General features: G+C 47.1%; 1 long non-coding RNA gene across 1 annotated transcript in view; it reads left to right on the forward strand.

Annotated features, from left to right (window-relative positions):
- The window catches only part of LOC125614124, a 19,123-nt gene extending 5,774 nt beyond the window's left edge, over positions 1-13,349 (forward strand). The window contains exon 2 of the long non-coding RNA XR_007344767.1: positions 12,313-13,349. This is a non-coding gene — a long non-coding RNA (uncharacterized LOC125614124). The remainder of the gene's footprint in view (positions 1-12,312) is intronic.
- The last annotated feature ends 291 nt before the right edge of the window (positions 13,350-13,640 follow it).

Raw genomic sequence — 13,640 nt, forward strand, 5'->3', positions numbered from 1 at the left:
TTTTTGGTACCAGGGATTGAACTCAGGGGCACTCTACCACTGAGCCACATCCCCAGCCCTTTTTATGTTTTATTTGGAGACAGGGTCTCCCTGAGTTGCTTAGGGCCTTGCTAACTTGCTGAGGCTGCCTTTGAACTCAGGATTCTCCTGCCTCAGGCTCCTGAATGCTGGGATTACAGGAATGTGCTACCATGCCCAGCTTCCCTTTCCTTTAAACTGAAAACTGAAGACACAGAGACCTAGAACAGTGGTTCCCCATGTGGGCCCTGGATCTGCAGTGTGTACAACATCTGGAAGCTCATTAGAAATGCACATTCTGAAGTCCACCCTGGGCTTACTAAATCAGACACATTGGAGATGGGGCCCTGAAATCTGTTTTAACAAGCCTTCCAGGGAATTCTCATGCTCCCCAAAGTTTGAGAATCACTGTTGTTAGGCAATGGTAGGACCATAAGATGGAAGAACCCTGGGTTCCTGAATCACCACATGGAGGACAGCCACCTACCAGAAAGAGTTGCACAGAGTACTCTACGAACTGGAAAGAAATCATGGTTGGATTAAGGTTAATCCAACCTTAATTTTAATGGAGGGTTCATTTTTTATATCAGCTGGTGTTACACTAATATCTTGGAAGGACCAACTTTATACCAAACACAATCAAAATGAGGAGGGAAGACAGTGTAATATCACTAGATTCCTAACACTTTAAAGGGGATACATAAGTGTCTTCACACATCTACAGTTGTAGGTGTACCCTCCCCCACGTCATGATCCCATGTCAGCAATAGGAGTACAGATCAGGGTCTTTACCGATCAGGGTCTAGAAATCACAAGCAGCGATGGATCATCTACTCAAACCTGCAGGCCTCAAGGATGAGCAGGAAGAGCAAGAGCTGTGGCTGATCCCGAGGGACTGGGTGTCTTGTGCCAGTCTCATGCAGATGGCTTTCACAGGAAAGAAGACAGACACCATGGACTACCTGCCAATGAGCTGAGTATCTAACTATATAAGCACTGTTCCAGGACAAGGTTCAAGAATTTTCCAGTGTCTGTGAATCTACACATACCTGGGTGTGAGCAGCTACTATCCTGCTACTGACCTGGCTAGATTAGCTTTTATCGGATCTGCAAGGATGTGGGATCTGGTAGGAAGAATTCCAAGAAGACTCTCCGGCTCTCAGTGACTCTTGCTCTTGTGTGATCCTCTTTCCTTCAAGTGTGATCAGAAACTGTGAAATATGATTTTAAAAATCCACCCCCAACCCCATAATTATGGTACATGATTTGGCAAAAGGGAGATCATCCTGGGTGGACTTGACCAAATCCAGTGACTCCTTTAAAAGTCTAGAGTCTTCTCTGGCTGGTGACAGAAAAGAGACAGAGTGACATGCTCCGGGTGGCTTAGAAGAGAAAAAGTACCCATGTGGACTGTCTACTGGGGCTGTGACTCAGTGGTAGAGCCTAGCATGTGCAAGGCCCTGAGTTCCAACCTCAGCACCACCAAAAGACAAAAGAAAAAACAGAGCCCCAGTCCCACAACCCCAAGCAACTAAATGCTGCCAACCCCCAGGAGCTTGGAAGAGGATCCCAAGCCACAGATGAGAACAAAGCCCCAGCCAATACCTTGATGCAAGCCCAGTGAGACCTGGAGCAGAAAACCCAGGCCCACAAATCCAGGACTACAAATCCACAGAACTGTGAGATACAGTCACACATCACTTCACAACGGGGACATCTTCTGAGAAATGCATCATTAGGCAATTTCATCATTGTGCGAACATCATAGAGTATCCTTCAACAAATTAAAGATGGCTACCATGTCACTAGGTGATATAATTTTATGGAACCACAGTCGAATATGCTATCATTGACCAAAATGTTGCTGCTAGGTAGCACATGACTGTAATAAATTTGAGGTATTTTAAGCTGCTAAGTTGGTGGCAGTTTGTTATGTAGCAATAGAAAACTAAAATGTGGGGGGGTCAAGAGTCTGTCTGTGTAGCAAACACTGTCCGTGCTTGGCAAGAGCCCCCAGGCTCCCTCTGAGGGCTTCCATGTACCCTCCCCCATCTGCTGTATGCTTTTAGTTCAAACAGCCTACACCTGCGATTCTCTTTAGCCAGCTGGCCTGGGCTTCTAGAAGCTTATGCAGAGCTAGAGTTGCCTGGGAATTTATGCTTCCCTGAGGAGACACTTAGTCAAAGACCAACTGGTTTGAGAGTGTCAAACTCAGCCTCCCTACCTCAAGTTGGGATGGGCTCAGAAGTATAAGTCACACACCAGAGCTCCTCTGCAGGATCAGGCTGAGGCTGAGAGTTGTCCAGAGATGTCCTCGCCTGCTTCCCTCCCCTGCCCTTCCCTGTTTCCCCCACTTCCTCTCTGTTCTCCCCCTAGGAGCCCATCCTTAATCCTTCATGGCTGAAGCCTTACCAGGTTCTTCTCCAGTAGAACCTCATATATGAGTCATTTTGTGTTGCTTTAACAAAATACTTGAAGCTGGCTACTTAGAAAGAAAAGAGGTTTGCCCAGTGTGGTGGCGCACACCTGAAATCCCAGCAGCTCGGGAGGCGGAGGCAGGAGGTTCGCAAGTTCAAAGCCAGCCTCAGCAACTTAGTGAGGCCCTCAACAACTCAGTAAGACCCTGTCTCTAATAAAATATAAAAAGGGAGTTGTGCTCCATTTGTGTACAATGTGTCAAAATGCATTCTACTGTCATGAATAACTAATTAGAACAATTTTTTTAATGGGCTAACGAACTAAAAAAAAAAATGCTGGGAATATGGCTCAGTGGTTAAATGCCCCTGGGTTCAATCCCTGGTTAAAAAAAAAAAAAAAAAGAAGAAGAAGAAGAGGAGGAGGAGGAGGAGGAGGAGGAAGAAGAGGTGGTTGTTTGTTTATTTAGCTCACAGTTGTGGAGGCTGAAAGCCAAATACTGGGTGACAGCATCTGTTTGACCTCTGGAAGGGTCTCTGACTGTATCACAGCATGTGTAGAGGGCTACACACATGAAGTGGCCTTGTTTGATAACAACCACTCTCGTAGAAACTAACCAGGAGCCCACGAGAACTACAGTGTTTTCTTCCAAGAGTTCCATTCCCAATGACCTGATTACTTTTCTCTAAGAACCATGTCTTAAAGGTCCCATCACCTCTTAATGTTGTCACACTGGGGACCAGGCTTCCAACACATGAATTCTTGGGGGACAAATCACATCCAAACCACAGCAACTCCAAATGCTCCACGTTCTAATACCATCATCTTGAGGGATGGATTTGAACCCATGAACTTGAAGAGGAGAAACAAACATTCAGACCATAGCATGTAAACAAGCTCCAAATGTTCAAAGTTCACACCCCCTCCCAACGTCCCCACCTCTTTCAATTTCAGGCAGAAGTGGATGGGAACACCCACTGATTTCAATGCCAATGCCAAATTGCAAACCCATTTGGCACGCACATATCACACACAACACACACAGAATGCATAGGACACACATAAAGGCACCACACACAGATACAATACACAAATGCACACAATACAAATGTGCAATGTGCGTTAGTCAGCTTCTCGTCGCTGTGACCGAGAGGCCTCACAAAAACAACTCAGAGGAGGAAACTGGATTGGGGCTCACAGTTTCAGAAGCTCAGTTCCTGGTTGGTTGGCTGGCTCCATTGCTTTGAGCCTGAGGTGGAGGTCGAACATCATGGCACAAGGGTGTGACAGAAGAAAGCTACTCAGCTCATGGCAACCTGAGAGCAGGAGCAGCCAGAGAAAAGACATAGAACCCCCATGGACCTACTTCCTCCAGCCACATTTGACCCCCTTACAGTTACCACCTAGGACAGTAGTTCTTTCAAATTACTAATCCATCAAGTAGATCCATCCACATAGCTCTCGTAATCCGATCATTTCGGCCCTAAACACTCCTGCATCAACACAGGAGTTTGGAGAAGTACCTCGTATCCAAACCTTAACAGAATATATACAATACACAAATCACATAAACACAGCACACAAAATATAGACAATACATGATACAGTACAGACGACACACATGACATACAACTTGAAACCCCCAAGTAACATATACCACACACACGACATATGCAACCCACAAAACAGACAAAATGCATACACACAACAACACACATACCACATACACACGTGCACACAGCCGCTTTTCCACCAGTCCCTTGCCCACCTGGGCAGGAGGCAAAGTCTAAAAAGAGCGAGGCCCTGGTTGTGACCTCATCAGGGCATCTGGGCTGCTTTGAGCACCGTTCTGAAGACAGGGTTATTCTAGTTCATTGCCGCTGGGCCTTCTAACAGACTTTCTCTTTTCTTTCTTGTGTCTTGGTATTAATTAGCCCTGGGATTTAAATCTGACGCATCAGGCCAAAACAATTCTAAATGCTTTTGGAAAAACAAATTCCAAATTAGCTGTAGCTGAATGTGCATCTATTTGAAAGGCAGGCAATGTGAAGACTGACCCTGTAGAAAACAGAAGTGCAGCTGGGCAGGGTGGTACAGTGGGGGGCAGTGGTGCATGCCTGTAATCCCAGCGGCTCAGGAGGCTGAGGCAGGAGGATCTTGAGTTCAAAGCCAGTCTCAGCAACAGAGAGGCCCTAAGCAACTCAGTGAGACCCTGTCTCTAAATAAAATACTAAATAGGGCTGGGGATGGGGCTCAGTGGTTGAGTGCCCCTGGGTTCAATCCCTGGTACCCCCAAAAAAAGAAAATAGAAGGGAACACCCCAAGAAAAGAAAGGCAGGATTGGAAAGATTTGGTGACTACCTGGTCCACAGCCCAGCCCTGGCAGGGTTGGGGGAGGAGGTTGTTGGGCTATAGGAGGGTGGGAAACAAAAGTTTGACATCTAGGTCACAGGTGAAGGGAGCGACAGTCCTTCTGTGTTCCTCTCCATGGCCTTGTAGTCTTTGAAACAGGCACTGTCAGGGAGTTCCCGGGATCCAGTCCTCCTAAAGCTACTGGATGCTAAATTCACCTTGAATGTCTCTCTGCTCCAACTGGTGACCTTCCTACACCCACCTTGGCCGTTTCTGAATGGTCCTGAAGGTGTAGGGCTGGGGTGGACCACGTGGGGACTGTGGAAAGCACTGAGATGCCTAACACCTGGCACCAGTCTGACCATTTGGTGAAGTGCTGTTTCCCCCTCAGCAACATGTTATGTCCTTTAAATGCGGGGACTGGCTCCTTTGTGGTCAGAGACACTGGCTTGAAAATGTTTTCTGTGTGCACTTGCCTAAGTGGCTGTCTCAGCTGGAGTTTGGTCAGGGAAGCAGAGACACTCTCTACACTGAAAAGGAGGAGGAGTTGTCATGGAGCACTGGAGGGAGCCGCCTGGGCAGTCTAGGGAAGGCCACCATTCCTACGCCTGGTGGGGACTCTCAAGACATGGCCGGTGACCAGGGAGGAAAAAGATGAGCTGGAGAAAGAGGGACCCAAAACACAGTGAACCTATGAAAACACATTCAGGCATGCATCTGTGTCCCACCACCTCCAACCTCGAACACACAGGGAACCTTCAGATTAGACCCACGTCCTCCGCCATATGGGCACACACGATAGCCCTGGGATTCCACGAAGCCAAAAGAGGAGGCCTGATGGGCACTGGAGGGACCTGGTTACTGCCCTATCAAAGTGAGCACACAGATCAGTGATGACACATGCGAGATGCTGTCTGAGCAGAGAAATAGCTGCTTCTTCACTTCCACTTTCAACTCGCATATCAATTTCTCTTCTGGCCAACCCCAACCCAGAAACATACAGGGAAGAGAATTCTAGGAAATCTAATTGAGATCAGTTAGGTGGACACAGCACAAATGCACCAACTAGATCATCACATTTCTATCTACTCAGTGAACCACACTCACAGTTGTTCCCGACAGTAATTAAGTTGGGTCATAAGTGTATCGGTCAGTTATTGCTGTGTAACAATCTCAAGATCATCACAGCACCTGCCAATGCATTTGTGGATTGGCTCCACAAGTTTCTCATACTCCTCCTGGGACCAGTGCAAGCTGGGACACCTTCTTCTCATGGTGAGAGCAGAAACACAAGAGAACCTGCAGGAACTCATGAAGCATCTTAAGGTCTAGGCTGTGAATCAGAACACTGTCCCATCTACCCTGTTCCATTGGCCAAGAAAGTCACATGGCCAAGGCCACAGTCAAGGGATAGAAATGTACACCCCACCCATGATGAAACTACAGCAAGGATGTGAATGTAGGGAAAAATTGGGGTCAGTGACTTAGTCCACCACAAGGGGAAATTCTCTCCATCTGGATATAACTCCCCTGCCAGTCCATCACCAACCCAAGGGGGACTCATTCCTCTTGTACCTCTCATTCTTTGACTCTGACTTTTCAGCTGATCATCTTGGGTTATTCCTGTCTCGCTTTTACCCATATCCTTCCATCTTCCTCTCTTTCAAATTGTGACTGGTAATCACAGGAGGAAAAAATAGCTTTTTTTTTTTTTTGGTCATTCCATATATGAGGCAAAACTATGTGATAACCACCTGAAATTCTGGAACAGATACAATTGAACTAAGGAAAGGAAAAGCTATTAGTTTTGAAGTGAAATTAGATAAAATAAAGAGTCAAAGTCATCAATCTCTAACAGCCCTTGAAATTGTCTGGAAATGTCATCCATAATCACTGCCGAGTCTCCATGTGCCTCCTCAGACTAGCTCATTTAATGTTACTATTTGGCAATTGTTTCTAAGGACTATAATTTCTTCTTATCAGTTTCTTTCTTGGGGTGTTTTTGAGGAAGACTGTTAAACCACAGAAGGCACTTAGCAGAGTGACAGGCACCCAGCAAGTTCTCATCACTATTAGTCACTGTTAGTCACGGTCACAATCTTTGGTACAAAGGCATGGTGCTGTGCATAGGTAGCTACTGCTGTGTAACAAAAGACTCCAAAATATACTGGCAAAAAAAATCACCAGTCATTGTGTTAAGTTCATGGATTCTGTGGGTCAGGAATCCAGACAAGGTGTGGCAGGGGTGGCTTGTCTCTCCTCCATGATGTCCGAGGCTTTGGCTGGGAAGACTCAATGGTAAGGAATGACTTCAGTGACTATGAACTCACAGAGTGCCCCCAACCTCCTTCAATGTTCCCAGGGCCTCTCCCCATGGCCTCTTCAGCTTGATGGCCTCTGGCTACCAGATGGCTCAGACCTCCAAGAATGAGTTCATTCCAACAAATAAGTTAAAAGCTGCATAGCCTTTTGAGGACAGTCTCTGAAGTCACATTATGTCCCTTCTGCCATATTCTATGAGCCAAAGCAGTTACAAGCCCACTAGGACACAAAGGGAGGGGGACACAGAGCCTACCTCTCCATGAGAGAGATGTGAACAAAATTTCTGCCACATCTTAAAGTCACCAGTTAGCTATTTCTGGTACATTGACAGTTGAATAGGCTTTTGTGGTTTAATCAGGAACCTCAAGATTTTTCTTAGCAGGGTTTCTATGGGAACTATGTGTTGGGGTCCAGATAACACACTTTCCAGTTCACTTTGGAATACAACTCGTTCAGCAGGGGGGACTCTCAAATTCACATTCCAGACCCGCAAAATGTCTAACAGTGAACTCGGCTACCAATATTACCTATTAATTAGCAAAGCACTTCCCATGACCCAGACCTAGGCTACTTACTCTGGGTGGATTTGATCCTCTTGACAACCTTATAGATACTATGGTCATTTCCATTTTGCTGATGGGGAAAGTAAGACTTGGCGAAGACAAATGATAAATCATCCAGGACTTTGACACAGATTTTGAAACCCAGTTTCTCTAATCCCCAAACCCATGCTTAACTCACCACAGTGCGTAGGCGCCATGAATACATTGAAGGGACTGCCCTCCTTGCTGGGTGGCACTGGCTGACACCACCCCTTCATGTGGCCACAGCTCATTTGCACCCTCTAGCATCCCAGCCTTCTGTGTCCCAGCAGCCCCATCCTTCCTAAACCACAGCAAACCAAGCCACACTCAGCTTTTTGTCCCCAGGCATGGATGGGGAATGAAGGGATGTTTTTGTCTCCAGCTATACAATGCCATTTGTGCGGGGGGGCAGCTCTGGGGCGGTGCAGGGGGTGGGGGGGACAGCGAGGCAAACACAACCCCCATTCTCCGGGGCTGGTTAACTGCTGGAGACGGAAAAAAGGTTGCTGCTCTGGTGGGCTTTCCCCGAGGTTTCACAGTCAAGTGTCTGTGTCACCCGCCCCGGCCACCCTACCCCGACCCACTGTTTCCCCAACATCCCTCCTCCACCCCCGTCCTGCAGTTTGGGATGAGAAAATCCCCTTGTTTCGGATCTTTGCAATAATGATGAAAGTCTTTCTTTCCCCCTTTTTAAGAATTCATCTGTGCATTCCAGAGGGGGCATTTATCACCCCGTGCCCAGGCTGCAGACGTCTCCCTCCTTCAGATCCTCCTGCCGAGAAAGGCGGCCTTGTCAGACACATGAAACCAGCCCCTCTGGACATCTGGACAAGGCACAGCCCTTTGGCTGAGCATGAGACTGTCCTGAATGCCGCAGACAGTCAAAGAAGAGCCCTTGTTCCCCGTCCAAATGGCCCAAATAAATGGACGCAGCTGGGCACAGAGGAGGCGGTAGGCGTAGGGGGAGAGGGGAGCCAGGCCTTCTTGGCTGGTGCCCCAGGTACCTCCACGGGACAATCTGAAAGGCAAATTTGCTTGCAGAAGAGGCATCTGGAGCTGCCTTGGTAACACCCTTCTGCTAATAGAGTTAGGAAGGCTCAACTGGTAACTGGTAACTAACAGGTAACTGTTGCTTTGGACTTGCTTTTGTCTGAGAAGCACCCCATCTTCTAGTGAAAGAACCTCTTTCTTGTGGGCAACCAATTCCACTGAAGGATCTGAGCACCACCACCATCCACAAGACTCTGACCCAGCCCTGGCTGGCCGGCCAATCAGCCTACTCCACTACTCGGGCACAATCATTGGGCACTTGATGCTAGATTGGCCAATCAGAGACCTCCTTGAAACTTTTCTCCCAGAGATAAGACCTCTCTTTTCCCACCAGGGTAGAATAAGCCCTGCAGCTGCCAGCCGCCATCTTGCTCACCATGTAGCCTGAGACTGTCTAAGAAATGAAGTAATCAAGCCCTAAAATTATCATTTGAACCCCTAGATCCACCTGAAGCTATATCTGAAGCTATTTGCTGGACATTTAAAGTCTCTGCAGCAATTCTACGCTTTGCTCTGGCTGATGTAAATTGAATTTCTGTTTTCTGTACAGACCCCAAAGACACTGACTCACAGTTTCTCCTTGAATAAATATAAAGTCGTCAACCTAGCATTTGAGGGGCTCCGTGAAGTAGCCACAGCATAGACATCCCAGGTCCCCATGGGCAGCCAGGCCAGCCTTGTACCTGCTCCACAAGGGTCAAATTCAGCCCATCCCTCCCAAAGCAAGCACGCCCCCAACTAAATGGTTCTTGAAGGAAATGTAACTCCAGCTGTGGCCGGAAACACCCTGGGAGGAACGCATCACCCTCATGCTTTGCCCTGTGACCTGGGGAAAACTCTGCACTGATGGGAGCCGGCCAGCTGCCATGTCTAGGCATGAAGCTTCCAGCAAATCCCCTCAAACCTTCCCACACCCACATTCCCAAGTACCCTCGATGAAGGTGGCAATCCATGGGGATGTCCTAGGACTGCCAGGGACCCTCAGGAACACCTTGGGGCCATCGCCTTTCAGAAAAGAGCTGCAGCTGACTTCTGGGTGCTGCTACCCAACTTCCCTGGCATGTTGCTCTGGACCTCCTTCCCCAGCCTCAAAACTCTCTGCCAACTCTCTAGCCCAGAGAACACGACTGTGTGTGTGTGTGCATGCATGTGTGTGTGTGTGTGTGTGTGTGTGTTGAGTGTGCAGTACGTGTGTACTTGAGTATGAGAAAAAAACAGGCACAAATTCAACTACAATGGATACATTTTACTAGCTCTCTCTCCCTTCTGTGATCTTCCCAAAATCCCTTTGTAACTCACACCCCTCATCTCTCAGCTTCCTTCCTTAATGTGCGCACTTGACAAGAACATTGTTGACTGTCTACTTTTTGATTTTGTACCCGGGATTGAACCCAGGAGCACTTAACCACTGAGCCACATCCCCAGCTCTTTCTTATATTTTATTTAGAGACACGGTCTCACTGAGTTGCTCAGTGCCTCACTAAGTTGCTGACGCTGGCCTCAAATTTGAGATCCTCCTGCCTCAGCCTCCTGAGCCACTGGGATTACAGGTGTGCGCCACCGTGCCTGGTTTGAGTGTCTACTTGATGCTAGACTCTTGACCCGTAGTACTTCTTGGTAGGTTTCATCATCCCATTTTACAGATGAGGAAGCTGAGGCTCAGAAGGATTAATTACACTGTCCCAAAGCACATAGAAGAGTTGAGGTTTGAAACCAAATCAGAAGAGACACCAGCACTCACCACCTTCCCACTATACTCTACTGCCTCCAATGTAGCCCCACATAGAAAAAGCTGCCCCTGGTGCAGGTGACTGTTCAGAAGCCTCTGAAAGCCTTTCCTTTCCCACCTGAATTATAAATGCTCAGCACAGAGACTCAGTCCTTTCTCTGTCCTTTAGCCCTGTCTTCCTCCAGTACTGACATTTTTCAGGTCCTCAATCGATGTTGATTAAATTGAACATCATAAGATGCACAGAGCTAAGCCACCTGGCCAAGAGAACAGCAAACCTTTTAAAAATGCCTAACTCAGGGACATAGTACTTATCACCCTTAGCATATAAAGGTGTTTTAGTCAGATTTTTGTTGCTGTGACTAAAAGACCTGACAAAAACAACTGTAGAGGAGGAAAAGTTTATTTGACGGCTCATGGTTTCAGAGGTCTCAGTCCATAGACAGACGGCTCCATTCCTTGGGGCTAGAGATGAGGCAGGACATCAGGCAGAAGAGTGTGGCAGAGGGAAGCAGCTCACATGGTCAGGAAGCAGAGAGAGACTCCATTAGCCAGATACAAGTATGTACCCCAAAGGTACGTCCCCAATGCCCACCTCCTCCAGCACACCCTACCTGCCTTCAGTGACCACTCAGTTAATCCCATTAGGGGATTAATTCTCTGATTGGGTAAGGCTCTCACAACCCAATCACTTCTCCTCTGAACCTTCTGGCATAGTGTCACACATGAGGTTTTGGGGGACACCTCACATCCACACCATAACAAAGGGGAATAATAATAGTATCTATTTCATAGTTTTCTTGTCAGTCACATGCAAAAATAATGTAAAGATCATGGCACAGTACTGGTCTACAGTAAGTGCTCAATAAATATTAGAGAATATCATTGTTTGTTATTAACCCCAGGCCAAGCTTAAGCTTTTTAAGTCCCTTTACTCTAAGACAGTTCTGTCAACTGCTGCATGCAGTGTGGGAACCAACTAAGACAGATGTACATAACCCAGTGACTGTCTCCCAGGCTCTCGTGGCAGGATTTGAGCTGTTCTTAAGGTCTCATAAATGCCCTGCTCTACTGAGACTCTCAGAGGACAGAGGGAGGGCAGCTGAGTGAGTCATTTTGTGTCTTATTTAGGAGCAGTCTTGCATGCTGGTGGAAAGGTCGCTGTAATGCAACCCACGTGACTGAGCCTGTGCCCAGTGAAAGTGTGAGCCCAGGCTCTGCCATTGAACCCGTTCTTGCTTCGTGCAGGTCACCAAGCACAGACCTGCCACGTGTCTGAATGCCAAAATCATTTAATGATTTAAAAAGATCGAGATCAATGGCTTCAGCAACTTCTGGGAAGCGGTAACTCAGCGAGCTGTGGAAGGTTCTCAATTTGCTGTCTCCAGCCTGGCCCTGGGGCAGGATTTATGCTGAATGGGCTCCAGGAGGCAAATATATCCTGGGATCGGCCCTGTCCAATCACCCCGCCCAGGAAGTGCTGGCACACTGACATCACCCTCACAGCTGCCAAGGCCCCCTTGCTCTGAGGGGCACTCTCTCATTTCACATTAATTAGAAGGCCATTTTCCAAGCATTTCCATCCCATAATGAAGGGCTTTCTGCAGTGGCTCAGTGAAATATTAAAACATCTGACTCGGAATCTTAAAAAAAAAAAAAAAAAAAACATCCTGCCTGCTCTGTCTGTATATGTATAACCCTTCACATTCCATGGGGGAGAATAAGTTAAGAAATAGGACATCTTGTCCCAGAGGCACGCAGAGGAGGCGGGGTGGCTAGGGGGAAATGACTACACCACTGCCATCAAACATTAACCACTGTGCTGTCCTCCTCTCTCCACAGCTACTTCTGATGGGGACATGGAGGAGTGGGAGAAATGAACAGATAAGAAAGAAGGGAACACGGGACAGAAGATATCTTCTGTAGTCCTCTCCCATGTTGACCCTGGCCTGATCATGTGACTTGCTTTGCCCAATGGAGCATTAGCAAGAGTGACACAGGCAGAGGCTGAATTTGCACATCCATCTTGTTCTCCTGGAACTCACTCTTGGAATCTGACCACCATGCAAAGTAGCCCCAGCTAGCCGTGTGGAGAGACCACGTGGAAGCCCGCAGCCTTCCAGCCATCCCCACCAATGAATGGGTCATATAGGTGAATGAGGTGTCTTGGACATTCCAGTCCCATCCACCATTGGCTTCAGCCACTCAAGATACCTCAAGCAGGACCAGCAGAAGATCCACCCAGCTGAGCCCTAATCAATGCCCAGAATCATAAAAAAAATTCTGTTATACCACAATGTCGAATCAAAGCCTTCCATTATTCTCTAGTGGACCCAAGATCAAGATCACATTTCCTGGTGCCCTTCATGAAAGTTCTCCATATCCAATAACTTCTGCTTTTCTCCTGCCATCCTCCTGAGCTAAGGTACGGTTTCTGCTAAACCATAGCACCTGAATTTCTCACACAGTAAATCATGACCCTGAAGGGCCTCACTCCCTCCTTGACATTTACGTGATAACGAACCAGGAGTCCTAGGTTAAAAGAATATAAAATAATTTTTTTTCATTCCACCTGTGTGACAAAGGGTGTATCTATAGATAGCACAGTGTGGATACTGAGAAATGAGGTTCAAATTAATAAAGACCAAATTTAACATCTATGCATACAATACAGTGATTAGATATAGAATTTCTTGGCTCATGCTATATCACAAACTAAGCTAAGTATCGAAAGGCTGTTTTGCTATGCGGAAGTCCTTGCTATAATGAATTAATAAGAATGCTGTGCAATCAACATATTAATTGTATGTAAATGGTGTTTTTTAAATGCTTTAAAACAATTTATTCCCCTGAGCATTTTAAATAGGCCCCCTGGAAAGTTATTTATGTAGTCATTTGCTTGGTGAACTTCTCTCTCCTAGCAGCTTCCTTCCATCCACAAATGAGCAAGAAGAAATCTTGCTGCCTGCTTATCTTCCTTCTTAAGACCCAGGAACAAGTGGCCTGAGGATCGAGGCCTGAGATCTGTCCCAGTGATTCTGAGATCTGATGACTTCCTCTTTTGTGTCCAAGGTCTCTGGTCCCATCTGTCAATCTCACATGGGGTCTGAGTTAGGTTAAAATATGGGTAATGCCAAGTACAGTGGTGCACACCTGTAATCCCAGCAACT

The sequence above is a fragment of the Marmota marmota genome, unplaced genomic scaffold, assembly GCF_001458135.2.
Source record: "Marmota marmota marmota unplaced genomic scaffold, marMar, whole genome shotgun sequence".
Taxonomy (NCBI): Eukaryota; Metazoa; Chordata; class Mammalia; order Rodentia; family Sciuridae; genus Marmota; species Marmota marmota.